Raw genomic sequence first — 24,954 nt, 5'->3', positions numbered from 1 at the left:
ATTGACTATTACAAACAATAAGATAATACGATAAAGTTGTTATCTGCAAAATGATTATATAACAAGTGAACATATACATTGCTCTCCCTAAACCAATCAGAGTGTTTCAATGGGATGGGGTCAAACTGATTAGTGTGGGCCAGTTGGGCTCACAACGCAGTTAGCATTAAGGCAAATCACATTTAAACAGCTTGGAATGGACTGTCCCCCACTCCCCTGACCCCCCCTAAATTTAAGGGCTGTTTACAGGGAAAAGGAGAAATGGATACTGGATGGGAAATAACACATGTCCACTCAACCAAAGAAGGATTAGTTATTTTGGTTAAGATTAGGAGCTACTGCTAATCTCTCATAAAATGGGGCAAAAGAAATAGTATAGTGATTACTAAACAAAGATATTTAAAGAGAAGCTAGCAAGAATAGTAAAAGTGCTAGGATTTTTATTTCCTCCAGCAATATTTAAAATGAAGTAATTGTGTCTCAAATCCTGATAAATCGTAACAGGCTGCGTTACCCGTTCCATCTTCCTGCCTTTCCTCCCCTGTTGTTTACTTTCTCTTTTGGCACATAAAATTGTCCAGATGAGCCATCTAGGAAGGGTACATTAATTTAACTGGGCATACGTGAGCATTAAAGGCTTGTGACACACATTGTTACATAAAGAACGCTGAATGCTTGTATACTGTAATGAATGTGTGAGGCCAATAACTTTTTAATAGACACATCATTTGGTAATTGCAGATTATTGGATCCCAAATACCTTGCTCATTAACAGGTGCTCATATATTTCAATTACTCTTATTCTCCTTGGTTGGTTTAAAACAATACTTTTTTAAAAAGTCTAATTAAGTGGTCTTCTGACATTTTAGCCAAGTTGACTTTAATAATAGCAATAATTATATAGCATTGACAATATTTTCATGACTTACAAATACAGAAGTTTCACAATTGCCTTTAGAACTGTACTTTGGCTAAGCATTTTTAAAAACAAGTTACTTTGGGTGTCAGAAAGATAATTGGGAATTTCTTCTTCAGAATGAATTGTTCTTCACTAGATTAAAATTCAATATCTGTTTACGTTAGATAGAAAATGGAATTTTTATGATCCACCACCAACTTGACTGAATTATAGTAACATGGCAGTGGAGAGATGACAGGTATCATTTGTGTGTGGGAAGCATTTGGCAACATGTTTTGATGAATTTCATCCTGATACTTTTCTCCAACAGGTATTACTGGGTTTAGGATGATAATTTTTAAAAGTTCTATTAAACATTTTTAAAGATAAAAGAGCTAAAATAAATTTATGGTAATAATTCAGGAAGATGAAATAAACATGGAGCTTGTAAAAGTAGATAATGTAACTGTTGTTTGTATTTTAATGCCTCAACCTTTAAATTACAAATATGTAATTTCATAGAAAACATGCATTTGTAATATACATTTATATTGTAGTTAATATGCATACTAGTTTGATACATTAAAATGATTATAATACTGTTTCAAATGCAGAATGTAAAAATTATTGCACGCTATAACACACTAATATAATTCACACTCAAAAATTTTATTTTTAACATGATCTAAAATACTATTTTTTTCTCACTCATCCCTTTTAAAAGGCACAAAATAAGCAACAGACAATGAAAAACACATTTGGTTGAAACTAAAATAAGAATATAGTATTTTTTTTTTTTGAGACAGTCTCCCTCTGTCGCCCAGGCTGGAGTGCAGTGGCGCGATCTCAGCTCACTGCAAGCTCTGCCTCCCGGGTTCACGCTATTCTCCTGCCTCAGCCTCCCGAGCAGCTGGGACTACAGGTGCCTGCCACCACGCCTGGCTCATTTTTTGTATTTTTAGTGGAGACGGGGTTTCACCGTGTTAGCCAGGATGGTCTCGATCTCCTGACCTCGTAATCCACCTGCCTCGGCCTCCCAGAGTGCTGGGATTACAGGCATGAGCCACCGTGTCCGGCCAGAATACAGTATTTTTAAACAATCAGGTTTTTTTGAATAGTTGATGCAAGCACTTTATGGTAGATAAAAAAGGATAAAGTAAAAAGGATAGCTCTTTTCCTTTGCTGCTGCCAGGTGTCCAGCTCTTCTCCCTAGAGGATACACTATTACCAGTTTTTTTTTTTTTCCTTTCCAGAGCTGTTCAATGTGAAGAAGCTAATGAATGGGTAGAAATTATACAAATAGTATCACTGTACACATGTTCTATACTAGGTTTTTTTAATTGAAGAACACCTCTGGGAAAATATTCCATATTAATGCCCGTAGAAATACCATGTTACTTTTTAACGTTTGCATAGTATTCCATTGAATGATGCACTGTAACTTGTTTAATCACTTCTTGTATTAGTCAGGGTTCTCCAGAGAAACAAAAGGAAGAGGACATGTGTATACATATAAAATTTTCTTTTAAGAGAAAGAGATGCTGGCAATTTCCAAATCTGCAGGGTGGGGTAGTAGGTTGGAGACCCAGGGAAGAGCCAATGTTGCAGTTCAAATCTGAAGGCCAGCTGCTGGCAGAATTCCTTCTTGCTTGGGGAAGGTCAGTCTTTGTTCTATTCAGGTCTTCAGTTGATTAGATGAGGCCCACCCATGATATGGAGCACAGTCTTCTTTACTCAGAGTTCACTAATTTAAATATTAAATCTCATCCAAAAACACCCTCACGAAAACATCAGAATAATGTTTAACCAAATATCTGGGCACCGTGGCCCAGTGACTTAAAATTAATCATCACAGTTCCCTATCAATGGCTAGTTTGTTTATAATTGTTGGCTAATATATTGTGTATTCTAACATATACATATTTCATAGATATGCAAGTACATTACAGATTAAATTCCTAGAAGTGGAAATGCTAACAGTCCATGGGTGTACGCTTTTAACATTTTGATAAATATTGCTAAATTGTCTTTTGAAGTGCTTGTACCAGTTTATATTTAGAAGGATGAGAGTGTCGGTTTTTCCTGTCCTTTCTAACACAGTGCTATGAAATTTTTTAATCTGCTATTTGGATGGGTATGTTATGAGTCAGGTAACTAATAAGAAGGCATAGCCGGGCACGGTGGCTCACGCCTATAATCCCAGCACTTTGAGAGGCTGAGGCAGGCGGATCACAAGGTCAGGAGTTTGAGACCAGCCTGACAAACATGGTGAAACCCCGTCTCTACTGAAAATACAAAAATTAGCCAGGAGTGGTGGTGTGCACCTGTAATCCTAGCAGGGCATTAGAGGCAGAAGAACCTCTTGAACCCTGGAGGCGGAGGTTGCAGCGAGCCGAGATCGTGCCATTGCACTCCAGCCTAGGCGACAGAGCGAGACTCCGTATCAAAACAAAAACAAAACAAAAGAAGGCATTGTATGCATTTTAGCAAGGATATTTCCCATCACATATACAGATTCAGGATGTGCATAGTAGTGTTATCATAATAATGACGTAATGGAATGTAGAATTCAATTTATTTTAGTATTAACATTAGTGCTAAGAGGTTATAAATGAACCAAAATTCTTTATTTATCATTAAGAATCTGATACAGACATTTAAATTTTTCAGTTATACTTTGCTATGGTCTGAATGTTTGGGTCCTCCCAAAATTCACACTGTATGTTAAAATCCTAACATCAGGTGATTGATGGCATTGGGGGGTGGGATCTTCGAGAGGTTATTAGGTCATGCGGGTGGAGCGCTCAAGAATGGGACAAGTGCCTGATATGTATGGTTTTGATCTGTGGCCCCACCAAATCTCATGTTTAACTGTAATCCCCAATGTTGGAGGTGGGGCCTTGTGGGAGGTCATCGGATCATGGGGGTAGTTTCTCATTAATGGTTTAGCACCATTTTCTCAGTACTGTTCTTGTGATAGTGAGTAGGTGAGTTATAGTGAGATCTGCTTGTTTGAAAGTGTGTAGCGTCTCCCCCTTCTCTCTCTCTTCCTCTTGCACTGGCCATGTGAATTGTGGCTCCCACTTTGCCTTCACCATGACTGCAAGTTCCCTGAGGCCTCCGCAGAAGCTGATGCCACTGTGCTTCCTGTACAGCCTGCAGAACCGTGAGACAATTAAATCTCTTTTCTTTATAAATTACCCATTTTCAAGTATTTCTATATAGCAGTGTGAGAATGGGGAATGGACTAATACAGTGCCCTTATAAAAGCAGCCTGAGAGAAACTCCTTGCCCCTTCAACCATTTGAGAACACAGCAAGAAAGAAAGGTAGATAAAGAAAATGTGGTATAAAACATACAATGGAAGACTAGCCTTAAAAAAGAAGGAAATCCTGTGTCATTTGTGACAACATAGATGGCCTGGAAGATATTACACTAAGTGAAATAAGCAAGTCACAAAAAGGCAAATGCTGCATAATTTCTTTTATGTGAGGCACCTAAAATAGTTGACTTGTAGAAGCAGAGAAGAGAATAGTGGTTGCCAGGGGCTGAGGGAGGGAGGGAGTGTCTGTTCAATGAGTACAAAATTTCAGTTATGCAAGATGAATTATCATGCACTTAAAATTTTGTTAAGAGAACAGATTTTGTGTGAAGTGTTCTTACCATAATACAAGTAAAATAAAACAATGTAACATAAAATAATTAGATTTACAAGTGAAGAAGGGGGAGGAGTTGGGAATGATGACCTCCATTCTCTTACTATTCTGGCTTTGGAGATTGGTGGGAATTCATTTCTGAAGGAATCATTTTGAAGAAAGACCAAATTGTGGACAGATTTTAGATTCCTCCTATTTTTCTGTCACTAGTTACTTACACTGTTGTCTTCAGTGGAGACTCAGCACATAGAAGTTCCCAGAAGCAGAATTATGGTGCCTTCTGGCCTCCTGGCCCTCTAGAATTCCCCTTTCCCTTCACCCCTCGCCCCTGGGGTTTGGGAACTCTGAGGTGCTTCTCTATTCAGTCACACATGACTCACAACAAAAGTGAAACTCATAAGGAGTTTAGAGTCTTCTTCCTTCTCTCCCTCCTTCCCTCTTTCCCCACTTCACTTTCTTCCCTTCCTCTCCATTTCCTTCCTTTCTTTTTAGTACTTTTCTTTCTGCCTTTCATTCAACACTTTTACCAAGGACCTTCATAATCCAGGCAATGTGTTAGGTCCTGATCATACAGAGATGAATAAGACGCAAAAGTCACAGTTCCTTGAGGAATTGATAACTTCAAAAAGAAAAATGCAAATCTGTCATTTCTCAATATCCTTTATTTGTGTATTATTTGCTTTGTGGTAGCTGTTGAAGTATTTTATCCTAGTAGCCAAAATTTGTTTTTAAAATATAGAAGTATAAACAAGCAACATAAGGAACATATTTTCAACAACAAAAAATGCTCACGGCTCACCCTATTATGAATAGCTCTTTTGTTACATAATATTTCAGACATTTCCATCAGGTTTCACCAGAGGTTCGATCTGTGATTAACATAGTATCTTAAGTAAATTATATAACAGTTATGAAATTTATAATTTTAATCACCATTACATTGAATCTATAATTAAATAATAAATATCTACTACTATACTGATTGTTTATTTAATTAGTTACTTTTCCTTTATCTAGGAAGGCATTATTATATCACTGTGTTGTCTTATAGTTTAATAAATTGTTCATCTAAAATCTCATACTAATTATGCTAATTTTGCTTAATATTTAGAAGAGGTACAATTTTTTTTCCTTTTTTTCATTTATTTATTATTATTATACTAAGTTTTAGGGTACATGTGCACAATGTGCAGTTTAGTTACATATGTATACATGTGCCATGCTGGTGCGCTGCACCCACTAACTCGTCATCTAGCATTAGGTATATCTCCCGATGCTATCCCTCCACACTCCCACAATTTTTTTTTTGAGAGAGGGTGTCACTGTGTCACACAGGCTGGAGAGCAGTGGTGCAGTCGATCATGGCTCACTGCATCCTTAAACTTCTGGGCTCAAGCGATTCTTCTGCCTCAGCCTCCCAGGTAGCTGTGGCTACAGGCACTTGCCATCATGCCCAGTTAATTTTTAAATTATTTTATACAGATAAGGCCTTGCTATGCTGCCCAGGCTGATCTTGAGCTCCTGGCCTCAGGCAGTCCTCCTGCCTCCTGCCTTGGCCTCCCAAAGTGCTGGGCTTTTAAGTGTGAGCCGCTGCATCTGGCCAAGGAGGTACAAGTCTTAATAAAACTGCAATCAAAATGATCCAGAACAGAATGGGGACATTCAGAAAGTCTAAGCTTATTCTCCTATTCCATTATGGACACTCTGGAAGACATTGAGGAGGTTCTTTCCCGTGCCTCTTTTTCTGCAAGTCAATTTAGATGAATCATTACCATCATTTTGTGACTTTGAAAATCTGGGGTTTCAGAATAAAGGGTTAAATAACTTTATACATTTGAAAAGAAATAAATTTAAAGAAATTTATTCTTCCTTTCTTTTCTTTTCTTTCTTTTTCTTTTTTTTTAAGATGGAGTATTGCTCTGTTGCCCAGGCTAGAGTGCAATGACGCGATCTTAGCTCACTGCAGCCTCCACCTCCTGGGTTCAAGTGATTCTCCTGCCTCAGCCTCCTGAGTAGCTAGGATTATAGGCATGTGCCACCATGACTGGCTAAGTTTTGTATTTTTAGTAGAGACTGGGTTTAGCCATGTTGGCCAGGCTGGTCTCGAACTCCTGACCTCAAGTGATCCACCAGCTTTGGCCTCCCAAAGTGCTGGGATTACAGGCATGAGCCACCGTGCCTGGCCAAAATTTATTATTTCTGATTCATAGAAAAGTGTTAACATCAAATTATTTTTAAAATTATGTTAATAGTGAAAAAGATAATAGAAATTTCCTTGTCAAAAATTAAATTTTGTTTCTTTTTTAAGGAAGTAAAATATATTAAGGTATTACATTTAAATATAACTTTTATATGGCAATAGCAATGGATGAATCTCCATTTCATTTCACTATAAACTATATAATTTGGTTTCCTACTGCGAGGGCTTTAAATCATGATACTTAAAAACAGTCGTATTTTCCTAGTTGCAAAAAACTCTGTTAATCAGAAAATGTACTCTTCTGTTCACAGAAACAGATGGTATGTAATATTTGACCTTCTCAGAGAAAATAGAATTTAAAAATACTTGAACAAGAGTACAAACATCTGAATTTTGAAATGCTGCAGGTGAATACACAATTTCTAGTTAAAAACTCTCTTAGAATACATCTCTCATCAAATACCAGGCCTTGCTTGGGATAAAGGAAATCATTCATTGGAGTACTCTGCTTTCTTTCACATCTCTTGGGAAAAGAGGAGGAAAATCAGACAATGAGAAAATGAAGAAAGCAAACTCTAACCGTCAAGGTTTCAAATGTATAGTAGACATACATTGCGTTGACTACCCAGTTCACAACGCTTCTCCAAATGGCTATATTTTTCCTACTTATCCCACCCACATTTGGGAAAATGTTCATCCTCCCCTTGCTCTGAATTGGAGGTTTTATCCTGTTAGTTATATAACTCCCTGCCCCTGAAGAGATATGCATATGACTCAAGAAGGGCTAATCACTTGGCCATTGTGATTGGTCCAAGGGATGCATGTATGAGTTAGTCTATGCCAATCAGTCTCCTTCCCAGAGATTTTCCAAACTGGGGCCAGGAGGAAGCACTTCCTTTCTGTTTGGTTGCTAAGCTATGAGGCTAAGTTTGGATCCATCACAGGCCATGTTTCCAGTCTTACACAGATGGCAGACCCAAAATCATAAAGCTAAAAATCAGAGAGAAGCAGATTCAAGCATAGAGAGAGAAAGAGAGGGAGAAGACATTTAAATTATCACTTCACACCCATCAGGATGGATGGCTACTATATTAAAAACAGTGTTGATGAGGATGTAGAGAAATTGAAACCCTGTTGGTAGGAATGCAAAATGGTGCAGCTACTGCGGAAACCAGTATGGTGATTCTTCAAAAAATTAAAAATAGAACTACCATATGATCCACCAATTCTACTTCTGGGTATATATCCAAAAGAATTGCAAGCAAAGTCTTGAAGAAATAGTTGTACACTCATGTTATCAGCAGGATTATTTCATGATAGCCAAAGTGGAGAAACAACCCAAGTGTCCATGTCCATCAATGAATGGATAAAGAAAATGTAGTATATACATGCAATGGAATATTATTCAGCATTAAAGACAAAGGAATTATGACACATGCTAGAATAAGAATGAACCTTGAGGACATTATGACACATGCTAGAATAAGAATGAACCTTGAGGACATTATGCTATATGAAATAAGCCAATCACAAACAGACAGACACTGTACGATTCCACTTATATCACTTACATATGAAATATATAGAGTAGTCAGGTTCATAGAAACAGAAAGTAGAAGGGTAGTGGTTGAGGGCTGGAGTGAGAGGGAAATAGGGAATTTTTGTTTAATGGACATAGAGTTTCATTTTTGTAAGACAGAGGTTGTGGAGATTGGTTGCACAACCATGTGAATATCCTTAACACTACTGAACTGTACACTTAAAAATAGTTAAGATGGTGAATTTTATGTTAGTATGATTTTCAATTAAAAATTTTTAAATTAAATTAAGTACATTCTTATAATCATTAGAAGAAAATCTAGGTAAAAATATATCAAATGTAAGCATGACATCAAAAGTAAAAGTCATAACAGAGAATGTCTATGTATACAAAGAATGTGTTAATGCTGATTATCTGTTGGCCTTTGTGTTATGGTTACTTTTTAAAATCTTTGATTTGCTATTTTTCTGCAATGAACATTACTGAGTTACATAATGAGGAAATGCAATAAATAATTTTTAATTGGGACAAATGAAATATTGTGGGTTTTTTGTCATTCACCAAAGATTGTGAATAATTATAAAATTCAGTGTTAGCGAAGACATGAAAACAGCTACTCTTATACACTGCTATGGGAATATCATCTGGTACAACCTTTCTGAAAGTCAAGTTAGTCACCTGTACAGGCCAAAATTGATCTGTGGTTTCTAAGTCTCTTTATCTGAATGAATTGCATTCTGTTTGTTTGTTTGTTTGTTTGTTTGTTTTTTGTTGTTTTGAGATGGAGTCTTGCTCTGTTATTCAGGGTAGAGTGCAGGAAGCTCCTTACCATGGTGGAAACATTTGCTATCACTTTGACATCTTGTCAAAAAACAAGGGCACGTGTGGAAAGACTGAAAAATGGCTGATAAAGGGCCAACTTTAAAAATAGAAAGGAGATAATTAGGAAAACACAAATCAACATGCTTAATGTTTCTGTTTAGACAAGATCCTGAAGCATTAAGCTGTAACATTTAAACAATATTTTTCTCAGTAGAAGAAAAAATGGAAAAAGGATGTTTGTTTCATAATACTGATAGCATATCACACTTATATTACTTGAAAAAGTAAAAAAAAAATTAGTAATATCCAGGACTACCTAATTAGGCAGAATTTTAAATCTGACATCCCTACAGATATAGTTTTCTTAACTTAAACGTTGATTTCTATTGCCTATGGTCTGATAAAAATAGATGTTAACAAACAAAACAGAGCTAATTTGTGTCATAAGAATTAAATCTCAGTCTGTTTCTGCAAAAAATGATTTAATCTGCTAATGCCTGGGGTAAAGGATTTATAGCAATTTTTCAAATAGGAATAGTTCCAAATACTAGCTTTTCCCAGATATTTCCCCCAAGGACTTATTATAAGAAAACTTCAATTGACGTGTAAATGAAGAAGACAACTGCCTACATGGATGATTCAGGAGAGTACCAAAACCATCTATCTTACTAATGCCAACAGATTCATTATCTTCCTTCCACCAATCTTTGGGTATGTTTTGAATGGAATAAGCCTTAAAAAAAGAAAAAAAAAAGTTTCTTTCTACTGCAAACTCTTTAAGGAGAATGACACATTAAATCCTGTTATGAACTAAATGTTTATGTCCCCTGAAAAACTCATGTTGAAATCCTAACCCCCAAAGTGATAGTATTTGGAGGTGGGGTCTTTGGGAAGTAATTAGGTCCTGAGGGTGGAGCAGGATTAGTGCCTTTTTAAGGAGAAGAGCTTGTTCTCTCTTGTTCTGTTTCCCCATCCCCTTCCTCTTCTTTCTCTGCTCCCTGCCACAGGAGGATACGTGGAGAAGATGGCCATCTGCAAACCAGGAAGTGTGTCCTCTCTAGACACTAGATCTGCCAGCACTTTTATCTTGGACTTCCCAGGCTCCAGAACTGTGAGAAATAAATATCTATTGTTGAAGCTGCCCAGTTTATTGTAGTCTGTTATAGTAGCTGGAATTGACTAAGTAAGGCAAGTCAGCTCCAGTAAGGATGAGTTACTCTTCTGAGAAGGGAGGAGCCATGCAATATGAATGCATGGAACACAGGGATCACTAGGAGGCAGGGGTTGAAAGAGGGAGAAAATAGCAAAGAAAAGGGTAGTGGACCAGACAAACTTGTCCTACACCTTAACTTGCCTTCCCAAGACAGACTCTGGCTTCCGCTTAGGCTTTTTCTGTTCCCATTCTCAGCGTCTATATCTTTCCACTTCATGCTGTTTGATCAAGAGAGGGAAAGTGGAGCAGGCAAAGAGAAGCTCATAAAATTTTAATGTTATAAATTATAGCCCTATTTAATAGTCAGAAAGTTGAAAAATAATAGTCCTTTGTAACTCCAGAGAGAAATCAGTTACCGAGATGGCACAGGTAGGCTTTCAGAGAGGCAGACTGTGAGTCAGAGATGAGCAGGCAGAAGGTTCATTAGGCATGCTCCAAGGATCATCACCTAGGACAGGAAAGGCAAGGAAAGGGAAGGGACCGGCAGAGGGAGAAGTGGAGCCGTGATGGATTGATGGATTCTCAATGAAACCCTTAGCCCTCTGGGATGTTCTGAAGTAGGGATTACCTATCAAAGATGCCTTGAATTGGGGCAACAGGGCTAGGCCTTTATACCTCTGCATTGACCAGTGATTGGATGTAGACCACCCCAGAAAGGGACTGTCACCTTAGCCAAGGAATCTCTCTTCAACTGATGAAATCCCTGAAAGGAACTGACAGCTGAGGGCTGCCTTGTCCACAGCATTCCTTGCTGCTCGGGGAATAAAACCTTGAGTCCTGAAGGGGGAATCTGAGCAGTGCATCACAGTGACCACCACAGAGAGAAAACTTGTACCTACCACAAAGCTTAATGTATGTTTAATAAAATTTGTTTAATAAATGAATATCCTTGTTCTGTCTTGCAAATTGTCCCCCTTCCCAACAAAAAAATAAATATGGTATTATTAAAGTTTTTATAGACAATTGTCTTCGATAACTAGTTTTTCTCATGTGAAAGACTGGCAAGATATCGTTCTGTAGCTAAACCTGTGACCAAGGAAAATGGCATTATGTGACAAATATCTGTGAGAGTCTGCTGTAACTTAATGTACGTTTAGTTTTGCATTTTTGTGAAAAACAATTTGCATTTTGAAGCCACGTTAAACATACAGAAAACTTACAGAAAGAGGACAAAGAACTTTTGTTACTTGAACAGTTTGAGAGTAAGTTGCTGACCTGATGCTGTATTACCCCTATACTTTAGTGTATATTTTCCTATAGACAAGGATATTCTCCTATTTAACCAGAACACAATTACTCAAGATCAGGGAGTTAACATCAGCACATTGCTATGATCTAATCCTTAGACCATGTTCAAGTTTTGTCAAATGTTCCAATGTAATTTATAATAAAAGAATCCAGTCCAAAATCAAGTACTGCATTTAGTTCATCTCTTTAGTTGTCTTCAATCTGGAACCATTCCTGTCTTTCCTTGACTTTCAGGACCTGACACTTTAGAATATTATAGGTCATTAATTTTTATAATGTTTCCCAGTTTAGCTTTGTCTGATATTATCTTATGATAAGGTTATGCTTCTTTGGCAAGAATCTCACCGAAGCAATGCTGTGTTCTCATTGCATTCTATCAGAGGGTCTACATTTTCAATTTGTTTTATTACTGAGATGTTCACTTTGATTATCTGATTAAAATGGTATCTTCTAGGCTCCTCTATTATAAATTAACCTCATTTCCTTTTTTTTATTCATAAATATTTTGCAGGACATACTTTGAGGCTATGTAAATATCTCATTCTCCACTAAGTATCAATTTATTTATTTATTTATATGACTGAACTCATAGATTTATGCTTTAATCAATTTATTACTATTTTTACTTTGATGCTCAAATTGTTCCAGATTTATCTAGGGGTGTACCCTTCAAGCTGACTTCTGAGTCATTTTGACTTGACGCCTGCACAATTTTGGGGGGCACTTCTTACTTTCTAGCCTAGTAAGATGTTCCAGGTTAATCTTGTATTTCCTCTGCCCTAATCCTGAAATCAGCCATTTCTCTGAGCTCTATTATTTTTTATTTTTTGAGACACAGTCTCTCTTTTTTTACCCAGGCTGGTGTACAGTGGCTCCAGCATAGCTCACTGCAGCCTTGAACCTCCTGGGTTCAAGCAATCCTCTCACTTTAGCCTTCTGAGTAGCAGGGACTACAGGTATGCACTACCACACCTGTCTAATTTCTAAAAAATTATTTTTGTAGAGACAGGTTCTTGCTATGTTGTTGATATGGTTTGGCTCTGTGTCCCCACCCAAATCTCATCTTGTAGGTCCCATAATTCCCATGTGTTGTGGGAGGGACCTTGTGGGAGATGATTGAATCATGGGGCTGGGTCTTTCCTGTGCTGTTCTATGATAGTGAATGGGTCTCATGAGACCTGAGGGTTTTATAAACAGGAGTTTCTCTGCAGAAGCTGTCTCTTTGCCTGCTGCCATCCATGTAAGACATGACTTGCTACATCTTGCCTTCCTCCATGATTGTGAGGCCTCCCCAGCCATGTGGAACTGTAAGTCCATTAAACTACTTCTTCCCAGTCTTGGGTATGTCTTTATCAGCAGTATGAAAACAGTCTAATAAAGTAAATTGGCACCAGTAGAGTGGGGCGTTACTGAAAAGATACCCAAAAATATGGAAGCGACTTTGGAACTGAGTAACAGGCAGAGGTTGGAACAGTTTGGAGGGCTCAGAAGAAGACAAGAAAACGTGGGAAAGTTTGGAACTTCCTAGAGACTTGTTGAATGGCTTTGACAAAAATGCTGACAGTGATATGAACCATAATGTCCAGGCTGAGGTGGTCTCAGATGGAAATGAGGAACTTGTTGGGAACCGGAGCAAAGGTGACTCTTGTTATGTTTTAGCAGAGAGACTGGCAGCATTTTGCCCGTGCCCTAAAGATTTGTGGAACTTTGAACTTGAAAGAGATGATTTAGGGTATCTGGCAGAAGGAATGTCTAAACAGCAAAGCATTCAAGAGGTGACTTGGATGCTGTTGAGGGCATTCAGTTTTATAAGGGAAGCAGAGCATAAAAGTTCAGAAAACTTGCAGCCTGACAATGCGATAGAAAAGAAAAATCCCATTTTCTGAGGAGAAATCCAAGCCAGCCTCAGAAATTTGCATAAGTAATTTGGAGCCAAATGTTAATCCCCAAGACAATGGGGAAAATGTCTCCAGGGCACATGAGAGGTATTCATGGCAGTCCCTCCCATCACAGGTCTGGAGGCCTAGGAGGAAAGAGTGGTTTCATGGGCTGGGTCCAGGGTCCCCATGCTGTGTGCAGTCTAGGGACTTTGTGCCCTGCATCCCAGCTGCTCCAGCCACGGCTGAAAGGGGCCAATGTAGAGCTCAGACTGTGGCTTCAGAGGATGCAAGCCTCAAGACTTGGCAGCTTCCACGTGGTGTTGAGCCTGTGAGTGCATAAAATTCAAGAATTGAGGTTTGGGAACCTCCGCCTAGATTTCAGAAGACGTATGGAAATGCCTGGATGCCCAGGCAGAAGTTTGCTATAGGGGTGGGGTCCTCATGTGGAACCTCTGCTAGGGCAGTGCAGAAGGGAAATGTTGGGTGGGAGCCCCCACACAGAGTCCCTACTGGGGCACCACCTAGTAAAGCTGTGAGAATAGGGCCACCATCCTACAGACTCCAGAATGGTAGATCCACTGACAGCTTGTACCATGCACCTGGAAAAGCCACAGACACTCAACACTGCCAGTGAAGGTAGCTGGGAAGGAGGCTGTACCCTGCAAAGCCACAGGGGTGGGGCTGCCCAAGACTATGGGAACCTGCCTCTTGCATCAGCATGACCTGGATGTGAGACATGGAGTCAAAGGAGATCATTTTGGAGCTTTAAGATTTGACTGTCCCACTGGGTTTCAGACTTGCCTGGGGCCTGTAGTCCCTTTGTTTTGGCCAATTTCTCCCATTTAGATTGGCTGTATTTACCCAATGCCTGTACCCCTATTGTATCTAGGAATTAACTAACTTGCTTTTGATTTTACAGGCTCATAGGTGGAAGGGACTTACTTGCCTTGTCTTGGATGAGACTTTGCACTATGGACTTTTGAGTTAATGATGACATGAATTGAGACTTTGGGGGACTGTTCAGAAGGCATGATTGGTTTTGAAATGTGAAGATATGAGATTTGGGAGGGACCAGGGGCAGAATGATATGGTTTGGCTATGTGTTCCCACTCAAATCTTGTCTTGTAGCTCTCATAATTTCCACATGTTGTCAGAAGGACTCGGCAGGAGATGATTGAATCAAGGGGGCAGGTCTTTCCCATGCTATTCTTGTGATAGTGAATGGGTCTCATGAGATCTGATGGTTTTAAAAACAGGAGTTTCTCTGCACAAGTGCTCTCTTTGCCTGCCACCATCCATGTAAGCTATAACTTGCCCCCCTTGCTTTCTGCCATGATCGTGATGCCTCCCAGCCATGTGGAATTGTAAGTCCATTAAACCTCTTTTACTTTCCAGTCTCAGGTATGTCTTTATCAGCAGTGTGTAAATGGACTAATACAGTTGTCCAGGCTGGTTTTAAACTCCTGGGCTCAAGCTATCCTCTTGGCTTGGCCTCCCAATGTGTTGGGATTACATGGGTGAGCCACCACACCTGGCCTATGTCTCTGAGCTCTATTTAAGGTCACCTCTCCACTAGGGCACTTCACCCATCATAAGGATATAAAAGTATGCTAAAGAAGAGTTTATGAAAACTGTATAATGGAGTGTTTCTTGCTCTTTAAGTTTGAAAGATACAGCACTCTGTGCTTGAAATTCTAAGCTCCAAAGGTACAGATGTCATAGGTTTATTCCAATATCTTTACTGTGTAGATGTGTATCTTTAGTATATCTAGGAAGTAATGTAAATTTAATCATTTGCATAACATAGTACAATTTATATAGCCAAGGCCTGTAAAAGGTGATAAAATCCATTTAAAACTGCTCTGTGGTAAGATTTGTGATTGCCAGTTCAGCAGCATAAGGGTGATGGACTTTGAACAGAATAGACAACTTGGGTTTGTGTCTCAGCAGAACCCTTTAGTAAGAAAATAATCTCTACCTCACTAGGTTGTGTAAATATTAAATAAGATAGCTCTCATAAGGCTGCCATCTAAACTGTAAAGGGCTATTTTTATATAAAATATTATTTAAAAATGCTTACAGTCACATAACTATTAAAACCTCAAAAAGTGAACTTGGTTTTCTCAAGGAAAGAAAAACCAATGTGGCAAAACAAACAAACAAACAAACAACAACAACAAAAAAAAAACAAAAAAACCCGGTAACACTATTAGCCTTTTAAAACTGAGATTGTATTTACAGGCTGCATTTTTTTTCACAGAACCTTAATACAACTCAAATTGCCATTGTGCTGAAATCTCTCTAATGATTACCATTATTGCTTAACTTTCTTACATGCTTTGTTAAATTCAGGATACGCTATTCTTTGGGGTCATCTACAGATAAATTGTTTGTTAAACTGTTAAAATTACTGAGAGTAAACCACTAATAAAGAATAGTCTGCAGCTCTTTCAAAGGTTTATAAACTATGGGTGGACCTGAATAATGAGTTAGGAAGAAAACGAACTATTAAAGAATTCGTACTTGTTCTTATTTAGTTGGAGTTTTATAGAAAAGAAGAGCAAACTAGTGAATTGCTGTTAATTTTGTAGGTAAGAGTGTTACTGTCTTTTTAAAAAGTGATTAGCTTCTAGAGACATACTAAAACATGAAAAAATGTAATATGAAAGAGACATTTTTCCTGAGATGAGTGGATGAAAGTCTATAGTTCAGGAGTCAGCAAACTTTTTCTGTAAAGGGCTAAACAGTAACTATTTTTGGCTTTGCAGGCCGTACAACTTCTGTTGCAACTACTCAACTCCACTACTGCAGCACAAAAACAGGCATGTAAACAAAAGAGTATGGCTGTGTTCCAACAAAATTTTACTTACAAAAGCAGGCGACAGGCTGGATTTAGTCTGTGGGTCATAGTTTCCAACCTCCGGGGACAAATGAAACTAAATTTGCTGAGATTAATGTTTATGAAAGCTCAGTGATGGGTACATAGAAGTTGTTACACTATTCTGTGTACATTTTATAGATTTAAAATTTTTGATAATAAATTTTCTATAATAAAAAGTCAAAAACAAAGAAGAGAGAAAATTTTGAAAAGAGAGAAGAGAATGAGATAACCAGGCTGTGATAAAATACCTTCATATTTGATACACACACATTTTACTAGTTTATTTTAATGATCTGATTTGCTGGCTATTTTCCATTTATTTATTTATTTATTTATTTATTTTGAGACAGGGTCTTGCACTGTCTCTCAGGCTGGAGTGCAGTGGCTTGATGATGGCTCACTGCAGCTTTGACCTCCTAGGCTCAAGTGAACCTCCTGTCTCAGCCTCCCATGTAGCTGGGACCATAGGTACATGCCGCGACACCGGGCCAATTTTTGTATTTTTTTGCAGAGACACGGTCTCATTTTGTTGCCCAGACTTGTCTTGAACTCCTGGGCTCAAGCAATCCTCCCGCTTCAGCCTCCGAAAGTGTTGGGATTACAGGCATGAGGCACCACACCCAGCCTATTTTCCTTTTATATAATCTGCCTGATCATTTTTTTTAAAAGGTACTGAATTGGAATATTTATGAAACTATTTTTTGGTAATATACTACATTTGGCATTCTTAAGTGTCAAGATATTTTAAAACCTTTTATTTTTAAAAAACCATCGCATGAAATAAAGGATATATTTCATATAGGATTCTAGGAGTTTGGATTACAATGCTATTGAAAGTTCATGATTTGCATTATTCCTTTACTCAAAACTCATGGCCATGATACATAATACATTAAAGGAAAAAAATACACAGCTTTTTTTTTTTAAAAAAAAGGTCTTAGCTGTGTTCAGTAAGATAAATCTCCGTGAGCCAGGAACAGAAAATACAGTGAAGAAAATTGGTAAGTGGAGGCCGGGCGCAGTGGCTCACAACTGTAATCCCAGCACTTTGGGAGGCCAAGGCGGGTGGATCACGAGGTCAGGAGATTGAGACCATCCTGGCTAACATGGTGAAAACCCGTCTCTACTAAAAATACAAAAAATTAGCCGGGTGTGGTGGCGGGCACCTGTAGTCCCAGCTACTCAGGAGGCTGAGACAGGAGAAAGGCCTGAACCCGGGAGGCAGAGCTTGCAGTGAGCCGAGATCACGCCGCTGTACTCCAGCCCGGGGAACAGAGTGAGACTCCGTCTCAAGAAAAAAAAAAAAAAAAAAGTAAAGAAAAAAGAAAATAGGTAGGTAGGAGCCATGAGCCTGCTGAACTCTGGGTCACGAAGTAGACAGAGGTAATTGTGAGTTCATATCCTTTTGGGAGATCAGAGACAGGTTCACTGCCTAAAACCAGGAGCTGGGCTGGTGATCCTCACTCCCATCCCTTTCACAAAGAAGCTTAAAAAGCTGCTGCTGACTACTGCCTGGGACTACAGCTTTAGGGGAAGCTGTGAGCTTCAGGAGGCAGGACAGAAACACAAGCTGGCAACCAATATTCTACATGTTATCATGAAGGAGGTAATCAATGACTGGTCCAAATTATCATTTTTAAAAAATTTTAAGTTCCCGGATACATATGCAGGACATTCAGGTTTGTTACATAGGTAAACGTGTGCTGCTGCACGTATCAACCCATCACGTAGGTATGAAGCCCCACATGCATTAGCTATTTTTCCTGATGCTCTCCCTCCCCCTACCTGCCCTCACCACCAAGGACAGACCCCGTATGTGTTGTTCCCCTTCCTGCGTCCATGTATTCTCATTGTTCAGCTCACACTTATGAGCGAGAACATGTGGTGTTTGGTTTTCTGTTCCTGTGTTAGTTTGCTGAGGATGATGGCTTCCAGCTCCATCCATGTCCCTGCAAAGGACATGATCTCATTCCTTTTTATGGCTTCATAGTATTCCATGGTGTACATGTACCATATTTTCTTTATCCAGTCTATCACTAATGGACATTTGGGTTGATTCCATTTCTTTGCTATTGTGAATAGTGCTGCAATAAACATATGCATGCATGTATCTGTAAAATAAAATGATTTATAGGTCCAATTTATTTACCCCTTTTTGTGCCCATATCCTTTGCCATTGTAATGTTGAAGTTCTTCCCATAAAAGGCAGTATGGCCGGGCGCAATGACTCACGCCTGTAATCCCAGCACTTTGGGAGGCCGAGGTGGGTGGATCATGAGGTCAGGAGTTCAAGACCAGCCTGGCCAAGGTGGTGAAATCCCATCTCTACTAAAAATACAAAAATTAGCCAGGCGTCGTGGTGGGTGCCTGTAATCCCAGCTACTCAGGAGGCTGAGGCAGAGAATTGCTTGAACCCAGGAGGCGGAGGCTGCGGTGAGCCAAGCTTGTGCCACTGCACTCCAGCCTGGGCGACAGAGCGAGACCCCGTCTCAAAAAATAAAAATAAAAATAAAAAAGGCAGTATATTTTTCTGGGCTCAGCCATGGGATATGCTTTGGCCAATGGGGCATTAGTAGGTATGATGAAAGCAAGGGCTTGAAATATGCTTATCTAATGGGGCTTGCCCCCTTGAACTTTTGTCACCACAATGAAGAGAGTTTTCCCCAGGGTAGCTGATGCCCTGGGCCCCAGAATAAGCATGCGTAGCAGAAGTGCCCTCCCGGTTTGCAGACCTGGCAACTCCACTCACCTCACACCATCTCTGTGGCTGACAGTGCCCCAGGTGATATGATCCAGCAGCCTCCTGGCCTCGTCCCCTCCACTCTCCCTCTCTCACTGTTCCAGGTCCATAGCTTCCTCCCTCTCCCTTGAACACCTGCCCCAGGGTGTTTGCACTGGCACACCCTCCCCCATTCTGCCCAGCTGGGCCCTTCTCATCACCCATAAGTCAGTACAATTGTCATCTCCTCAGAGAGGCCCAGGCTGCCCAGGGCCCCAGATTCCAGCTGCGCCTCAGAATGAGCATGTGGAGCATAACTGTCCTGGCTGCCTGAGACCTGCTTTATAAAGTAAAGCTACTTCAGCGACTGCAGCCTGAAGTTGCCCTAACTGACCTGCAGACCCATGAGAAAATTAAAAGCTTATTAACAAAATGAAAAGCTTATATGTCACTGCGATTTTGTGATTGTTTCTTATGTAGCAATAGTAACCTAATCTAGAAGTCAGCACCTAATACTGGGATGCTGCTGTAATCAGAACCTAAAATATATGTTATTAGCTTAGGGTGGTGGATATGGTGAGGCAACTATTAGAGAAACTGAAAAATGGCAACCTGTATTTGTACAATGCTTGCCCATAGTAATGTGGAGGAAAGTAGGATAGTTTCTAGGCATATGTCAAAGGTATAGGGCTAGGTGCTTTAAGTACTATTCTTTCTCTTTTCTTTTTTTTTTTTTTTTTTTGAGACCAAGTCTCACTCTGTTGCCCAGGCTGGAGTGCAGTGGCGCAATCTCGGCTCACTGCAACCTCTGTCTACCAGGTTCAAGAGATTCTCCTGCCTCAGCCTTCTGAGTAGCTGGGATTACAGGTGTGCGCCACCACATCCAGTTAATTTTTTTTGTATTTATTTATTTATTTATTTTGAGACAGAGTTTTGCTCTTGTTGCCCAGGCTGGAGTGCAATGATGCGATCTCGGCTCACTGCAACCTCCGCCTCCTGGGTTCAAGACATTCTCCTGCCTCAGCCTCCTGAGTAGCTGGGATTACAGGCATGTGCTACCATGCCTGGCTAATTTTTTATATTTTTAGTAGAGATGGGGTTTCTCCATGTTGGTCAGGCTAGTCTCGAACTCCCAACCTCAGGTGATCCGCCCGCCTCGGCCTCCCAAAGTGCTGGGATTACAGGCATGAGCCACTGCGCCCGGCTTTATTGTATTTTTAGTAGAGACAGGGTTTTGCCATGTTGGCCAGGCTGGTCTTGAACTCCTGGCCTCAAGCGATCCACCTGCCTCAGCCTCCCAAAGTGCTAGGATTACAGGCGTGAGCCACCGCTCCCAGCTTTAAGTCCTATTTGATAAAATAACAAGAAAAATGAGAAATTCAGAAAAAAAAAAATCCCACTGACTTGCAAGAAGTGTTTAGAGAGCCCAGAACCTGCTTAGTTGAAGAATAAAATTCTTAATCTCCAGCTAGTGAAAGTGTTTCAGATCCAGCCTGGGAGAAAAATATCAAACTAAGGGCAAGGCTGTAACGTTCTTCATTTAGACATCTGAAAGAATTAAGGTAGTGCCTGGTAGATCCTTCCACCTGGAAAAAGGGGTTTCTAGAAAGCTTAAGGGCAGGGTCCCTCAGAAGTCGAATGAGAATTAGTTCCTCATAATAAAGTCTAGAAAGACATGTAGCAGAAAGAATTGTGGGTGTGGGTTTTTTTGTTTTTTTTTTTTTTTTGAGACAGAGTCTTGCTTTGTTACCCTAGCTGGAGTGCAGTGGCGCAATCTCGGCTCACTGCAACCTCTGCGTCCTGGGTTCAAGTGATTCTCCTGTCTCAGCCTCCTGAGTATCTGGGATTACAGGTGCATGCCACCATGCCTGGCTAATTTTTGTATTTTTAGTAGAGAAGATTTCACCGTGTTAGCCAGGCTGGTCTCGAACTCCTGACCTCAGGTGATCCGCCCACCCAGGCCTCCCAAAGTGCTGAGATTACAGGTATGAGCCACCGCGTCTGGCCACATAAATTTTAAAAAAGAATAAATTATGAAACAAAATCAGGCTTAAGTGATCCAAGAATAGGTAGAAAGAATTTTTTAAAAATTTGCTGGACATGGTGGTGTATGCCTGTAGTCCCAGCTGTTTGGGAGGCCGAGGCAGGAGGATGGTTTGAGGCCAGAAGTTCAAGGATTCAGTGCACTATGATTGCTCCCGTGAATAGCCACTGCACTCCAGCCTGGGCAACATAGTGAGACCCTGTCTCTAAAAACGTAAACATTTTTAAAATAAATAAAATAAAAGGGTAAAATATTAGGAGAACATACCAATTTAAAGACTCAATGGACATTCTAGACTGCACACAGTCTAAGAAAGAATTACTATATTTTAAGATGTTACTGAGGAAATAATGTAAAATGCAACAGAAAGAGGTTTTTTAAGATGAGTGAGAAAATAAGTGACACAGAGACCAGACCGAGAGGCTCCAACTGTCTAATAAAACTGCAAAAGATGAAAATAGACAAAATTACAAACAAGCAATATTTGAAGAGATGGGGCAGAGAACTTTCCAAAATTGAAGAATAATCCCTTAGAGTAAAAGTACATTCTATACCAAGCAGGATAAAATATAAACTCTTATGTAGACACATAAAAGCAAAACTGCAGGATACAGAAAAAATTTAAAGTTATCAAAGAGGGAACAAAATTAACCATAAAAGAATAAAAATTAGACTAATAACAGATTTCTAATTGAGAAAAATAAGTGACAGGATGCAATAGAATAATTGTTTCAAATTGCTAAGGGAAAATTACTCCGGATGTAGAATTCTATACTCAGCCAAAAGCTACTATCTAAGAGTGAAAGCAAAATAAAGGCATTTGCAGACAAAAGGGAAACAAAATGAAACAAAACCCCAAAATACATCTCACTGAAATAACCATTAGAGCTTGCAAGAAGAAAAGTGAGTGTAAGGGAAAGAAGTTAGATGCAAAATACAATGGTGATTTTATGGTATGTGAAATTGAATATCAATAAAATTATTTTGTTTAAAAAGAAACGATGAGCATAAAATTGTCAGTTTGAATTTTTTTTTGTATTTTATGATAAAAATGTTGAAACTGAATTTCCAGACAACAATAAAAGAAAAGGTAGGAATTTGTTAATGAGTAAACAAAATAATGTCCTTTTCCTGTTTGGAAGGAAGATTCAAATACCAAATAACTTTAGACTTTAGTAGGAAGTTTAAGGGTGGCCCCTAAGGAACAGAAATGTAATCTATAACTTCCAAGTAAGGAGAACATCAAAGTGGGGGGATAGTAGAAAACCTTGTCAATTTGGCAGACGACCAGAACTAAAGAAGCAAATGTAAATAATAGTAAACACATAAAATAAAATGATAAAAAATAAATGCAAGAGCTAGGCACGATGGGCCAGGTACGATGGCTCACTCCTTTAATCCCAACACTTTGGGAGGCTGAGGTGGTTGGATCACTTGAGGTCAGGAGTTTAAGACCAGCCTGACCAACATGGTGAAACTCCATGTCTACTAAAAATACAAAATGAGCCAGGTGTGGTGGTGCACACCTGTAATCACAGCTACTTGGGAGGCTGAGGCAGGAGAATCACTTGAACCCAGGAGGCAGAGGTTACAGTGAACCAAGATCACATCATTGCACTCCAGCCTGGGCAACAAGAGCAAAACTCTGTCTCAAAAAAATAAATAAATAAATAAATAAAGAGCTAGGCATGATGGCACACACTACAAGTCCCAGCTATTCGGGAGGATGAAGCAGGAGGATCACTAGAGCCCTGGAGTCTAAGATCAGCCTGGGCAACACAGTAAGACCACACTTCTAAATGAATGAGTAAATAAGTAAATCTAAACGTCATGAATCACAATGAATGTAAATGGGTTACTGACCTACTGAAAGGCAGACTATCAGATTCCACAAAGAACAAAATACAGCCACATGTTGCTTGTAAGAGATACATCCAAAGTAAAATGTCACAGAAATTTTGAAATAAAGGAATAAAAATACACTACACAGGGTTCTGATTCTGAAAATGATAGAGGAGCTTTTATCAGACTATGTCTCCTCTAACAATTATAAGCTCTGGGCAACATATATATATTCAATTAGTTCACATATATATGACCTAATTGAAGGTACTTGGAGAATCACCAAAAGCAGACAGAAACCAAGGGGAGTAAACATTGAAAGAAGAGAAACACACTGGGTAAGAGTCATGTTTATGAAATTTTACCTCAGCACAGCAATGCTAGAACTCAAGCAGAAAAGTGCAGTCTTACTGGCTTGAGTCAATGGGCAGACTTTGGGGAGGCCTAAGCCATTTGAGAACAAGGGAGCATCCCCCAAAAAGGATAGAGCCAAAAAACAAGGAGTCCCAAAAATCTATGGTAAACCTCACTCAAAATTTTTGGCTGACTCTTTGGCTTTGCATGGGCAAGGGAGACTACCAGAGGTGGTGGTGATGGAAAACAACAGCTGAAAGGATGAGAAATCCAGGGGCTGCCCACTGCAAAAGAGGCAGAGTTAGAAATGGGGGTCCAAACAAGCTAAGTGCCTGCTAGAACAGAAATGAAGACTCTTCATATAAAGGTAATAGAGTCTAGTCTAAACAATGTTTGATTCCCAATGTCTTATATATGATAAAGCTAAACATGTGAATGACTAATGTAACAACTGTTATTCTTACAGTGGGTTACTCTTCAGCCATGAAAAGGAATGAACCACTGATACGCACAACAGCATGGATGAATTTCACAGACCTCATGCTGAGTGAAAGCAGATAAACCCAAATGAGTACACAGTCAACTCTCTGTATCCCTGGGTTCCACATCTGTGGATTCAACCAGCCTAGTTTGAAAATACATGGAAAAAAAAAAAAGGATGGTTGTGCCTGCATTGAATACATACAGATCTTTTTCTTGTCATTATTTCCTAAACAATACAGTATAACAACTGTTTACATAGCATTTACATTGTATTAGGTATTATAAGTAATCTACAGATAAAGTAAACAAGAAAATGTGCATAGGTTACATGCTAATATTACACCATTTTATTTTTATTTATTTTTGAGACAGGGTCTTGCTCTGTTACCCAGGCTGGAGTGCAGTGGCATAATCTTGGCTCACTGCAACCTCCGCCTCCTGGGCTCAAGTGATCTTCCCACCTCAGTCCCACAAGTAGTTGGGAATACAGACGTGAGCCACCATGCCAGGCTAATTTTTTTTTTTTTTTTTTTTTTGGAGAGATGGGGTTTCACCATGTTACCCAGTCTGGTCTCAAACTCCTGAGGTCAAGTGATGCACCCACCTCAGCCTCCCAAAATGCTGGAGTTACAGGCGTAAGTCACTGCACCTGGCCTACATCATTTTATATGAGACTTATCCATTTAAGCATCCACGGATTTTGGTATCTGCGGGGAGATCCTGAGAACATTCCTCCTCAGATACCAAGGGACAACTGTATAATGTATGATTCCATGTATGTGATGTTCTAGAAAAGGCAACACTATCTAGTGTGAATGAAATCAGCAAAAGGATATTCTTGTGAGATTGATGGGAAAGGGGCATGAGGGAACTTGCTGCCCCAATAAAAATGATCTCTATCTTGAAGGGGTGTGATTGTCAAGAACTGTGAAGGGTCTGAGATGTTACTCTACTTGCAAGATAAAAAGCCTGCCACTATCTCCTGCATCAGAGACAAAGGACTTCATTATCCACAACACAGTAAGCAGCCTGAGCTGCATGTCTGCCTTGGCTTCTCTTGTCCCCTAAGTCTTACAGGGGTAATGCAGAGTGGCCCAAGTGGATGCTGTGCATGCCACAGTGTGTGCTAGAACTGAGGAACACCAAGCTTAAGGAGCCTAAATCTTTAATCAAG

The sequence above is a fragment of the Pan troglodytes genome, chromosome 13 (assembly GCF_028858775.2).
Source record: "Pan troglodytes isolate AG18354 chromosome 13, NHGRI_mPanTro3-v2.0_pri, whole genome shotgun sequence".
Classification (NCBI taxonomy): Eukaryota; Metazoa; Chordata; class Mammalia; order Primates; family Hominidae; genus Pan; species Pan troglodytes.
The sequence above is the reverse complement of the archived record's forward strand: the minus strand, read 5'-3'. Positions refer to the sequence as shown.